Raw genomic sequence first — 11,201 nt, 5'->3', positions numbered from 1 at the left:
TGCCTGCTGCTTGTGCTGGAGGCCGGTGCCATAGTGTACATGTACCAGGAGGCAGAGATCACCTTGGACTCTCTCACCAGGGAGGCCCTGGCAACCATGTCGCATCAGCACCCCACCGTAGAGAGGCCCGTCTGGAGTTTGGAGAGCAGCACCGACTGCTGGGACCGGGTGGTCCTCGGACTATGGGACGACCAGCAATGGATCAGAATTCCGGATGAGAAAGCGGAACTTCCTGCAGCTGTGCACCTGGCTCACCCCCGCGCTGCAGAGAGCCGCCACCCGGCTGCGGGCACCATCCCCATGAACAAGAGGGTCGCCATCGCGCACTGGAAGCTGGCCACACCGGACAGCTACCGCTTGGTGGCACAGCAGTTCACAGCGGGGTGAATGTGTGTGAGCAGCACAGTCCGAGGCGTGCCCTGCAGCTGCCACGTGCTGCTCGGTCACCAGGCTGCATGTGGTTGCACGTGCTGCTTGCTGCCTAATGCTACGCAGCGTGCAGCTCACGTGGCCTGAGTGACATGCTCTCCCCCTCCTCCCTCCGGGCACCTGGCTCCCCCCCCCCCGCCCTTTCCCCCCTTCCTTTGGGAGTGCAAACTGCAAAGACTCACCAGTGGGTTCCTCCCCGGCCTCGGCCTCGGAGGAGCTGCTGGAGGGGGCCTGCTGGGTGGTGTCAATGCTGGCCTCCTCTCCCCCGGACACGCTGCTGCTGTCCTCTCCCTCCCCCGCCTCGGTAGGCCGGATGATGGGGGGGGGGGGTGCTGGCATGTGTCCACCAGCACTGGCAGACCTTGCGGGGCTGGCTGGCCCAGAAAAGCGTTCATCTGGTCGTAGTAGGGGTTGGCGTCTGGTCCTGCCCCCCTGCCCTCGCTGGGCCGGATGTACCCCAGCCGCAGTTCCTTGACTTTTGAGCGGACCTGCTCACAATTGCGGCCAGGGTGTCCCTGCTGTGCCAGGTTGTTGGCCAGCCAGGTGTATATGTCTACATTCCGGCGCCTGGAATGCAGGTCATGGAGACCCTCCTCCTCCTGCCAGAGGTCCAGGAGGGTCTCCAGCTCCCTGGGGGTCCAGGATGGGGCCCGCCGTTTGCGGCCCCTGGGGGCCTCCTGAGCTGGGGGTGCAGGTGTCTCACCACCCGGAGCTGCCATGCTGGGCTGCGAGGTAGCTGCTAGGCAGCACAGAGGCATGTGGCAGAGCTCAGGCCGCAGGTCTGAGGCACGCTCCTGCCACATGCAGCCAGCTGCCTCCGAGCTCTTTAAGAGCTCGGGTTACCAGGAAGTCCAGGGCTCCTATGGGGTCTCGCTGCGTCCAAACCGCTTTTTTCCGTTTCTTCTGCTTTTCCGGAAAAGCTGTCTACCCTGGCCCTTTTCCGGAAAAGCTTTTCCGGAAAAAGGACTTTTGCCCGAGCGGGAGCAGCGTAGCTTTTCCAGAAAAGCGGCTGATTTTGTACAGTAGAGCGTCGTTGCTTTTCCGGAAATTCAAGGGGCCAGTGTAGACAGCTCGCAGCTTATTCCAGAAAAGCGGCTGCTTTTCTGGAATAAGTGGCCCAGTGTAGACACAGCCAGGGTGTGCCGGGTGTGCCTGGGCACACCCTAATGCGGGGGTGGACAGGCAGACTGGCTGGCTGGAGGCTGCTGGAGGAGGAGGGGTGTGACAGGGCAAGCCCGTCCTTCCACCATAACAAGAAGACACCGGCAGCTACGGCGTCAGAAGCTGCGCAGCCCGGCGCACCTCGGCGCTGCTGCAAATGCTCCGGCAGCCCCGGGCACTTCAAAAGCCGGGGCCGCACACCATGAAGCCGGTGGAGGATGCGGGAGGCCTTTGGGTGAGTGCGGCCCCTCCCCACCGCCCATGTGCCCACTGCGGCCGGCCACCCCCTCCCGTGCACACCCTGCGACTCCCCCTCCCCTCCTGTCAGCCAATGGACAGGGCAGTGCGTGTGTGTGTGTTATACACCCAAGTCATCAACTGCTGGGACACAATGTCCTGTCGCAGCGGGTGGACTTAGGGGAGGCTGATGGGTTCCCCGATAAGTTTTATGTCCATGTCTTTGACCGCTAGGACCGGGGTCCCTTCGCGGCGGGCAGCCAAGAGGCTGACAGATGCCCCAGAGTTTACAGAGAGAGCTTATTATACCTCAGACTTTGACTGCTAGGATACATGATCCCTTCACAGCAGGCAGCCTAGGGAAGGCTGAGAGGTGCCCCTACGGATCTTCCCCCTGGAAGCGACACGATCCAAATGCCCAGCTCTGCCTCACTGTGTCTGCCCTATGACTGGCTGGAGTTCTTATACATTGTGCTTGGTTCTGTTACAGCAACTGAAGGAGTCAGGTTAAAAGCTTAAACACTTCCAGGTTTATTAAAGAAGCTTATAAATCATATGGTTACAATGCTCTATTTCTTAACTGCTAGCAAATACAGATCTTGAAAATGGTTACAAAGGAAAAAAAGGAAGATAGAAAATAATGGTATCAAGTGACAGCTTAATCTTTAAAGAGCTCTATTCTATGCATGCACTAAAACAAAAGAACACATACGGGTACAATTTTGACCCCCTTCTGTGTCTCTCGATTCCAGCTCATCAAGCCAGGATCGGTCCCTCAGTTCCTCAGAAAGACGAGGTGGGCATCCTCGTGGACCTCGGGAGGCAATGCTCCTAACCCAACCAGCAGGAAAAGGGTGGATTGGCACTCAAAGGGTATGTCTACACTACCCTCCTAGTTCGAACTAGGAGGGTAATTGTCAGCCGACGGTCAGGGCAGTGTGTGTGTGTATGTTTCTGAGAAAAGGTTTAACGTCCGTGCCTTTACTGCTAGGACCGGGGTCCCATCGCAGAGGGTGGCCAGCAGGCCAACAGACGCCCCGTTATATAGGAAGAGCTTATTACATCTTAGATTTCAGCTGCTAGAATTCCATAATTCCTTCGCAGCGGGCAGCCTTGAGGAAAGACTGAAAGATGCCCCAGTGGGTCCTGTCACCTGGGAGTGACACAGATCCAAACGCCCAAGCTCTCCCTATATCTGTCCCTTTATGACCGGCTGAAGTTCTTTTAAATTGTGCTTGGTTCTGTTACAGCAACAGGTTAAAGCTTAAACAGTTACAGGTTTATTGAGGAAGCTTATAAATCATATGGTTACAATGGCTATTGCTCTATTTCTTAACTATTAGCAAAATATAGGTCTTAAAAATGGTTACAAAGAAGATAAAGATAGAAAAATAGAAATAATGGTACCAAGTAACAGCTTACTCTTTCTATGTGTACACTTAAGACAGAGGACCACATCCAGGTACCATTTTTACCCCCTTCTGTGCCTCTCGACTCCAGCATGTCAGGCCAGGGCCGGTCCCTCAATTCCTAGGAAAGACGAAAATACGAGGTGGGCGTCCCCATAGAACCTCGGGAGGTCAAACACCTAACCCGACCAGCAGGTAGAGGGTAGAATGACACTCAAAGTGAGTGTGTGCTGGGCCCATCTTTTATAATCATGAGGTCACGTATTTCTCTTTCTTATCTGTCATGCCAATTGATGCTGGTCTGTCTGCTGTGAGACCAGTTCTTACAAGGGAGTTGTGAACTTAATTTACACTTGTAAGAGAGAATTGAGATGATTAAATTTTGAAGTACTGGACATTGTTTTCTCAGTGGGAAATTCCTCTTCCTGGGACTGTGTGTGTTCGAATCAACATAGGTGCCAGCCGCAGCCTCGAGGCCAGCTTATTGACTTAGCTGCTCTCTATCCACATATCTATGTTTCAGCTTCTCAGGATCAGATGAGCCAGCATAGACTATGCTGATATTATTGCTCCTTCTCTGCCCTGTGCTTCAGAGAGGCAAATAATATGGATGATATGGAGGCAGGCTGTCTGGCCACATTCCACCCCCTGATACGACACACCACATCCCAGGAATGCAAGATGGTGGCTTGCCAGTGCCTCTTGCCCACCTTGGAGGAATTTAAAAGTACCCAATGGCCTGATTAGAGGGTTTAGGATCTAGGAATTGACTAGGGATCTTTCCTGGTGCTGTGTATCAAATGTGCACACAAGAGATAGCTACATTATCTAGGCATTGCACAATACATAGGGTTATGCAGAAAAGGAGTACAACAATCAAAACAATTAAAACAGTGGTCATAATAGAGTGTAGGAAAGGAGTTAAGGAAAGTTCTAGCTGTTGGGCTAACCAATTTAGCCATGAGTTATTTACATTCTTAGTTACAGCATGTCTTATCCCATTCCGTTCATTGCCACTCCCCTTGCCTCCCCCCAAAGTTATTTTGAGGACTGCGGTAGTTGCTGTCATCGAACCATACCGGTCCCCATCTGAAGATGTCACTCTTGTTTCACCAGTCATTTGGGCTGAGAGGGACAAACTCGATTCCCAGTCCAGTGGAGGAGTCAAGTAAGGTGTTCTGGTACAGCAGTAGCAGTTGGGATGAGGAAGAAGACCATGGCGAATTGGAGTGCCATGTCTCATTTCAATAGTCTGTACCTAACAACAGTGGTTGCAAGCGCTACAACAGCAAGCGGTATATATATATACAAAAGTTCATGGTGGTTTCCCGGATCCACACCAGCATTGGGAGGGATCCATCCCACTGGAGCGCTGTTCAGGGATATTACCTCAGTTTCCTGTGATAAAACATAAGGTTTGCCGGTCTTGGATACAATCCAAGCCTCAGTAATGGTTATTGGTGTTCCAGACTCCTTTTCCCTTGTAGGAGTGCAGTGAATGGATTTGTGTTCCCAAACTGGGGTGTTGGGACAGGGCTATTAAGCGGTTTAGTCCCATGACTGTAAACAACCCTGTTGCCACTGGGGTTGAGTAAGTAAAACCAATTCCTGAAACAATTTCTACTCCAGTTAAAACATACTTCCACCCTTGCTTACTGGTGGGTAGTGTACCAATATAATCTACTTGCCAGGTTGCCCATAGTGCTTTTCCATCTTTTAGTTTGGCAAACCATTGTCCTTCTGTTATATGTTTCCTGAGTTCAGCACATAGGGTGCAAGCTTGTACCAGATCTTTGGCTTGTTTGTGGGTGATAGGCCACCCCCTGGCATGTGCCTACCGCACTGGCTCATCGCTTTCTGTGTGTCCCAAGGTTTCATGTAGCCAAATGTACAGGCGTTCCCAATCCACCTGGGCAGCAAAAATTTGTATTGCTGCATCTGCTAGGTTATTTAACTGTGCAGCTAGAGTATTATTCTTTTGGACACATGACTTATGCTTAAGGCATGTGGGGTTGCATGCTGGTATATCCATTTCCAATATTCCAATCTATGGTACTGGCCCTTGCCTCACAAGCTAATTGATTGCTGCCAGCTCTGCAAGTTGAGCTGTTCCTTCTATGTTTGTGGTCAGGGGTGCGGTGGATATGTCTGCTGAGACAGCAACAGCCTTCCCTGTCCACTTTCCTTTGAAATAGCCAGGCAGCCTGTATTCACATATAATGTTGAATTTAAAAGCAAGCCAAAAGTGTTATCAACTCAGCCTTGAAAGAGACAGTTAAGTTTCAAAGCTTGAGTTTCTAAACTAATAATTTGGTTTCTAGAAAGTTAAATGTCCTTTGAGTGCCCAACACAAGCACTAACCAATTTGTGCCTTGTCTGTTTGCAATTTTAAGCAAGCGGACATTATCCAAAACAAAATAAAACTAGTCAATTTGAAATCCACAAAATAGAGTTACAATATAGAGCTCATTCTTTATGCAGTTAACCAATTAAGTTTCAGTAGAATCCCTAATTTTCCTTTGCAGATTTAAAAAAAGTGTTCATAGACAAAATGTTTACATTTGATTGTTTCTTTGCATAGATCGTTTGCACAGTGCTTAAGGAAGAGGCTGCAAAGAAACAAGGTGTCATTTTTAAAACAAGATTTCCCTTTACATATTACAACCATCACTTAATTCCTTCCATTCTCCCATGGAGTCCACCTTTTATCTTCACATTCCCTCAAATCACTTGCTTTGTCCTTTCAAAGGAAAATGTTTCTTATTCCTAGTAACTTTCCAATGTTTGCTCTACTTTCCTTATTCCTGCTAAATGACTTTTCCCAATGAGACAGGTTTGGCTACTATTAATTTGGTAAGGAGGGTGAGCTTGTTTACTAAACCTCATACCTCCTGGTTCTTTTCTTAAGCATATTCCTGAGGGAAGAAAAATAAATAAATAAATCTGAGAGTTGCTTTAACTCTCAGCACCAATCCTTAAGGGAATCTAGCTTTGTCTGGGTACTGAGGGACATGCATTTCTACCTCTCTATGTCTGCAGCAGAGGTATCAGCCAATTTTGAAGAACACCTCTTTACAGGTTTTCCATAGAAGTTAAGCTGCAGCTGTTTCCCTCTCCTTTGAAGTTGAGGGTTTACATATACACAAGTAAGTTAGTCAATTTGTCTTGTAGGTCTGAAATTGTATGGACAGCAATTAACACTTGATCAGACCAAGGGCTATGCCCCAACCTTTGCAAGATTGTGTTCAAAAGGGGTAACATCTTTTACAACTGCCAATTGTCTCAGTCTTCTCTCTGCCTTCTTAAAAGACTGCTTACATTTAAACTTTTCCTAGTATACCCAACCTCTTATTGGGACTAAAATAGCAATACCAGTACCTCCTTTTTCTTTCTTTCTGGAGGGCTACAATTTGAACTTTCTGATCTCTATTACCTGCAAAGCTTCTTTGTGCTGCCAGCTAGGGCATTTACATCACAAAGGAAATCACAACCTGTTGTGGCTCCTGGAGCTTTCACAGCATGTTAGTTTGTTTGCAGTTTTTTGCTCATTTTATAGTTTACAGGAAAATGTGCAATCTTTGTTTACAACACTACTTAGCCACATTAAACTTTGCATAGAGTGTAACTCTTTCTTTATGCTTACAGTTTTCCTGTACCTTCATTAAACAACTTGGACTAAAATGGTCTTACTGAAAGTAAACCAAGCCAATCTGTTTTAAACCTACAAACAAACAAGATTACTGGACCTTAAAACTTCATTTATTACTTACACTATATATATATATATCTACACACAGATACACATACATTCTCTCTGAACCTTTCTTACACTATTTCTACATAGCTGTACAACAATTACATTCCCTTTTTATTCATTGGGGTAGTTCAGTTCCAATAGAACCCCCTCTCTTTAGAGTTCTTTTAGCAGTCTCTCTAATCAAATGTACAGATTTGAATCAAATTTGCCTGGATTATTTACAGACATTCCTTTGGAAAAAGGGCCCATTTTTCCTTCAGAATGACTGTAAAGAAACCACAGTTTTCTATCTACACCATTTTAGCATTTGCACAACTGCATTTGCTCTCCATTCTCTGCAGAGTTTAAATTCTCTGTGTTTCTTCTTTCCTTAAAACACTTTCTTATCTCTGAAATAAAACTGGCTTTGTTTCAGATATTATTCTTGTAAGTATGTTTAAGGACTTAGATTTCCAGTACTTACTGCCTTTTTCTCAGTTCTACCACAAGGCTTTCAATCTTATCTGTTACCTGCCTGCTTGTCTGGGCCTGATCCTGTTTTCCTTTTTCTGCCTGCTTGCCTGGGCCTGATCCTGTTTTCCTTGCTAAATGGAAAGTGGCTCCTTTCCACAGACTCAGGCTTTGTCCCATTCTTTAGCTTGCAGGCAGTTCTATACTTACAGAACTGCACCCACAACTCCTCAGGATTTCCCCAATCCTTTTCTAACATTTCTCTATCCCATTTTGGGTTGCCCCAACCTTCTGGGCAAACCCTTTCTCCATACCACTAAAATCCATATCTATCATGAAAGGCTTCATGTTGCTGTATGTGAACCAGTAGCACAATCCTGCCGACTACGCCAATTCTGTCAGCCGACGGTCAGGGCAGTGTGTGTGTGTATGTTTCCGAGAAAAGGTTTAACGTCCGTGCCTTTACTGCTAGGACCGGGGTCCCATCGCAGAGGGTGGCCAGCAGGCCAACAGACGCCCCGTTATATAGGAAGAGCTTATTACATCTTAGATTTCAGCTGCTAGAATTCCATAATTCCTTCGCAGCGGGCAGCCTTGAGGAAAGACTGAAAGATGCCCCAGTGGGTCCTGTCACCTGGGAGTGACACAGATCTAAACGCCCAAGCTCTCCCTATATCTGTCCCTTTATGACCGGCTGAAGTTCTTTTAAATTGTGCTTGGTTCTGTTACAGCAACTGAAGGAGTCAGGTTAAAGCTTAAACAGTTACAGGTTTATTGAGGAAGCTTATAAATCATATGGTTACAATGGCTATTGCTCTATTTCTTAACTATTAGCAAAATATAGGTCTTAAAAATGGTTACAAAGAAGATAAAGATAGAAAAATAGAAATAATGGTACCAAGTAACAGCTTACTCTTTCTATGTGTACACTTAAGACAGAGGACCACATCCAGGTACCATTTTTACCCCCTTCTGTGCCTCTCGACTCCAGCATGTCAGGCCAGGGCCGGTCCCTCAATTCCTAGGAAAGACGAAAATACGAGGTGGGCGTCCCCATAGAACCTCGGGAGGTCAAACACCTAACCCGACCAGCAGGTAGAGGGTAGAATGACACTCAAAGTGAGTGTGTGCTGGGCCCATCTTTTATAATCATGAGGTCACGTATTTCTCTTTCTTATCTGTCATGCCAATTGATGCTGGTCTGTCTGCTGTGAGACCAGTTCTTACAAGGGAGTTGTGAACTTAATTTACACTTGTAAGAGAGAATTGAGATGATTAAATTTTGAAGTACTGGACATTGTTTTCTCAGTGGGAAATTCCTCTTCCTGGGACTGTGTGTGTTCGAATCAACATAGGTGCCAGCCGCAGCCTCGAGGCCAGCTTATTGACTTAGCTGCTCTCTATCCACATATCTATGTTTCAGCTTCTCAGGATCAGATGAGCCAGCATAGACTATGCTGATATTATTGCTCCTTCTCTGCCCTGTGCTTCAGAGAGGCAAATAAGATGGATGATATGGAGGCAGGCTGTCTGGCCACAGTAATGTAGGCATATCTCACTTGCAAATGAAGCCCGGGATTTGAATTTCCCGGGCTTCATTTGCATAAGCGGGGCGCCGCCATTTTTAAAACCCCGCTCGTTCGAACCCCATTCCACGAGGAGTAACGGTAGTTCTAACTAGGAAGCCTAGTTCGAACTACCTAGTTCGTGCCCCGTGTAGCCGCGCTGCACGGGGTTCGAACCAGCGGGGTTTTCAAAATGGCGGCACCCTGCTTATGCAAATGAAGCCTGGGAAATTCAAATCCCGGGCTTCATTTGCAAGTGCGGTATGCCTACATTACCCAACTAGTTCGAACTAGGAGGGTAGTGTAGACATACCCAAAGTGAGTGTGCTGCTGGACCCATCTTTATACCCATGAGGTCACATATTTCTCTTTCTTATCTGTGATGTCAAATTTACTGGTCCATCTTTGTGACGCCAGTTCTTACAAGGGAGTTGTGAACTTAATTTACACTTGTAAGAGAGCTAACTAAGGGTACGTCTAGACTACATGCCTCTGTCGCCAGAGGCATGTAGATTAGGCTACCCGACAGAGTAAAATGAAGCGGCGATTTAAATAATCGCCGCTTCATTTAAATTTACATGGCTGCCGCGTTGAGCCGACAAACAGCTGATCAGCTGTTTGTCGGCTCAGCGCGATAGTCTGGACGCTCCCCTGCCGACATCAAAGGGAGTTGTCGACAACCCAGGTATGCCTCCTGGGATGAGGCATACCTGGGTTGTCGACAACTCCCTTTGATGTCGGCAGGGGAGCGTCCAGACTATCGCGCTGAGCCGACAAACAGCTGATCAGCTGTTTGTCGGCTCAACGCGGCAGCCATGTAAATTTAAATGAAGCGGCGATTATTTAAATCGCCGCTTCATTTTACTCTGTCGGGTAGCCTAATCTACATGCCTCTGGCGACAGAGGCATGTAGTCTAGACGTACTCTAAATTGGGAGTACTGGGCATTATTTTCTCCGTGGATGATTCCTCTCCCAGGCTATGTCTACACTACAAAGTTAGTTCGAACTAACGGACGTTAGTTCGAACTAACTTTCCTAGGCGCTACACTAGCGCACCGTTAGTTCGAACTTAATTCGAACTAACGGAGCGCTTAGTTCGAACTAGGTAAACCTCATTTTACGAGGACTAACGCCTAGTTCGAACTAGCTAGTTCGAACGAAGGGCTGTGTAGCCCTTTAGTTCGAACCAGTGGGAGGCTAGCCCTCCCCAGGTTTCCCTGGTGGCCACTCTGGCCAACACCAGGGAAACTCTATGCCCCCCTCCCGGCCCCGGACCCCTTAAAGGGGCACGGGCTGGCTATGGTGCCCGTGCCAGGTGCAAGCCTGCCAGCACCCAGCTAGCAGACCCTGCACCTGGCACGGCACAGAGCCACCCACCCGATGCCCCCCAGCCCACCCCCTCTTGCCGGGACCAGGCTGGCGGCTCCCGGGAGCTTGCCCTGGACCGCAAGAGGCGGGCACCTTCCTGGGCTAGTGCGGACATCGTGGACCTCGTCCACGATCTCCTCACTAGGCACAGGAAAGTGGCCGGCTAGGGCAGGAGAGCTGCCAGCCTGGCCACCCAGGAGCAGGTGTGCATGAAAATCAAGGGGGTCCACTGAGACCCCCGACCCTGAGCCCTGAGCTTACAATGGCCGTCCTGGGTCAGACCAAAGGTCCATCTAGCCCAGTAGCCTGTCTGCCGACAGCGGCCAACCCTAGGGACCCTGGAGGGGATGGACCGAAGACTGTGACCAAGCCATTTGTCTCGTGCCATCCCTCTCCAGCCTACCACAAACTTTGGGCAGGGACACCACTCCTACCCCCTGGCTAATACCACTCCATGGACCCAACCTCCATGACTTGATCTCACTTCCCTTTCAACTCTGTTCTAGTTGTAGCCTTCACAGCCTCCTGCAGCAAGGAGTTCCACAGGTTAACTATTTGCTTTCTGAAGAACAACTGTCTCTTACTAGTTTCAAGCCTGCTACCCATTCCTTTCCTTTGGTGTCCTCTAGTCCTTCTTTATGGGAACTCAGGAAGAACTTTTCTGAATGCACCCTCTCCACCCAACCCCTGCTTTTAGAGACCTCTAGCCTGTCCCCCCTCCGTCTCCTCTTTTCTAAGCTGAACAGTCCTAGTATCTGTAGCCTTTCTTCATCTGGGACCTGTTCCCAACCCCTGATCATGTTAGTTGCCCTCCCCTCTCCCAG

The 11,201-nt window shown here is 48.5% G+C and overlaps 1 long non-coding RNA gene across 1 annotated transcript; it reads left to right on the top strand.

Moving 5' to 3' along the window:
* The first annotated feature begins 2,300 nt into the window (after window positions 1-2,300).
* On the top strand, window positions 2,301-6,174 carry LOC142827759 (uncharacterized). The gene is made up of 2 exons (XR_012902488.1): window positions 2,301-2,333; window positions 3,084-6,174. It is a non-coding gene; the product is annotated as an uncharacterized LOC142827759 (long non-coding RNA).
* The last annotated feature ends 5,027 nt before the right edge of the window (window positions 6,175-11,201 follow it).

Source organism: Pelodiscus sinensis, chromosome 3, assembly GCF_049634645.1.
Source record: "Pelodiscus sinensis isolate JC-2024 chromosome 3, ASM4963464v1, whole genome shotgun sequence".
Classification (NCBI taxonomy): domain Eukaryota; kingdom Metazoa; phylum Chordata; order Testudines; family Trionychidae; genus Pelodiscus; species Pelodiscus sinensis.
The sequence above is the reverse complement of the archived record's forward strand: the minus strand, read 5'-3'. Positions and strand labels throughout refer to the sequence as shown.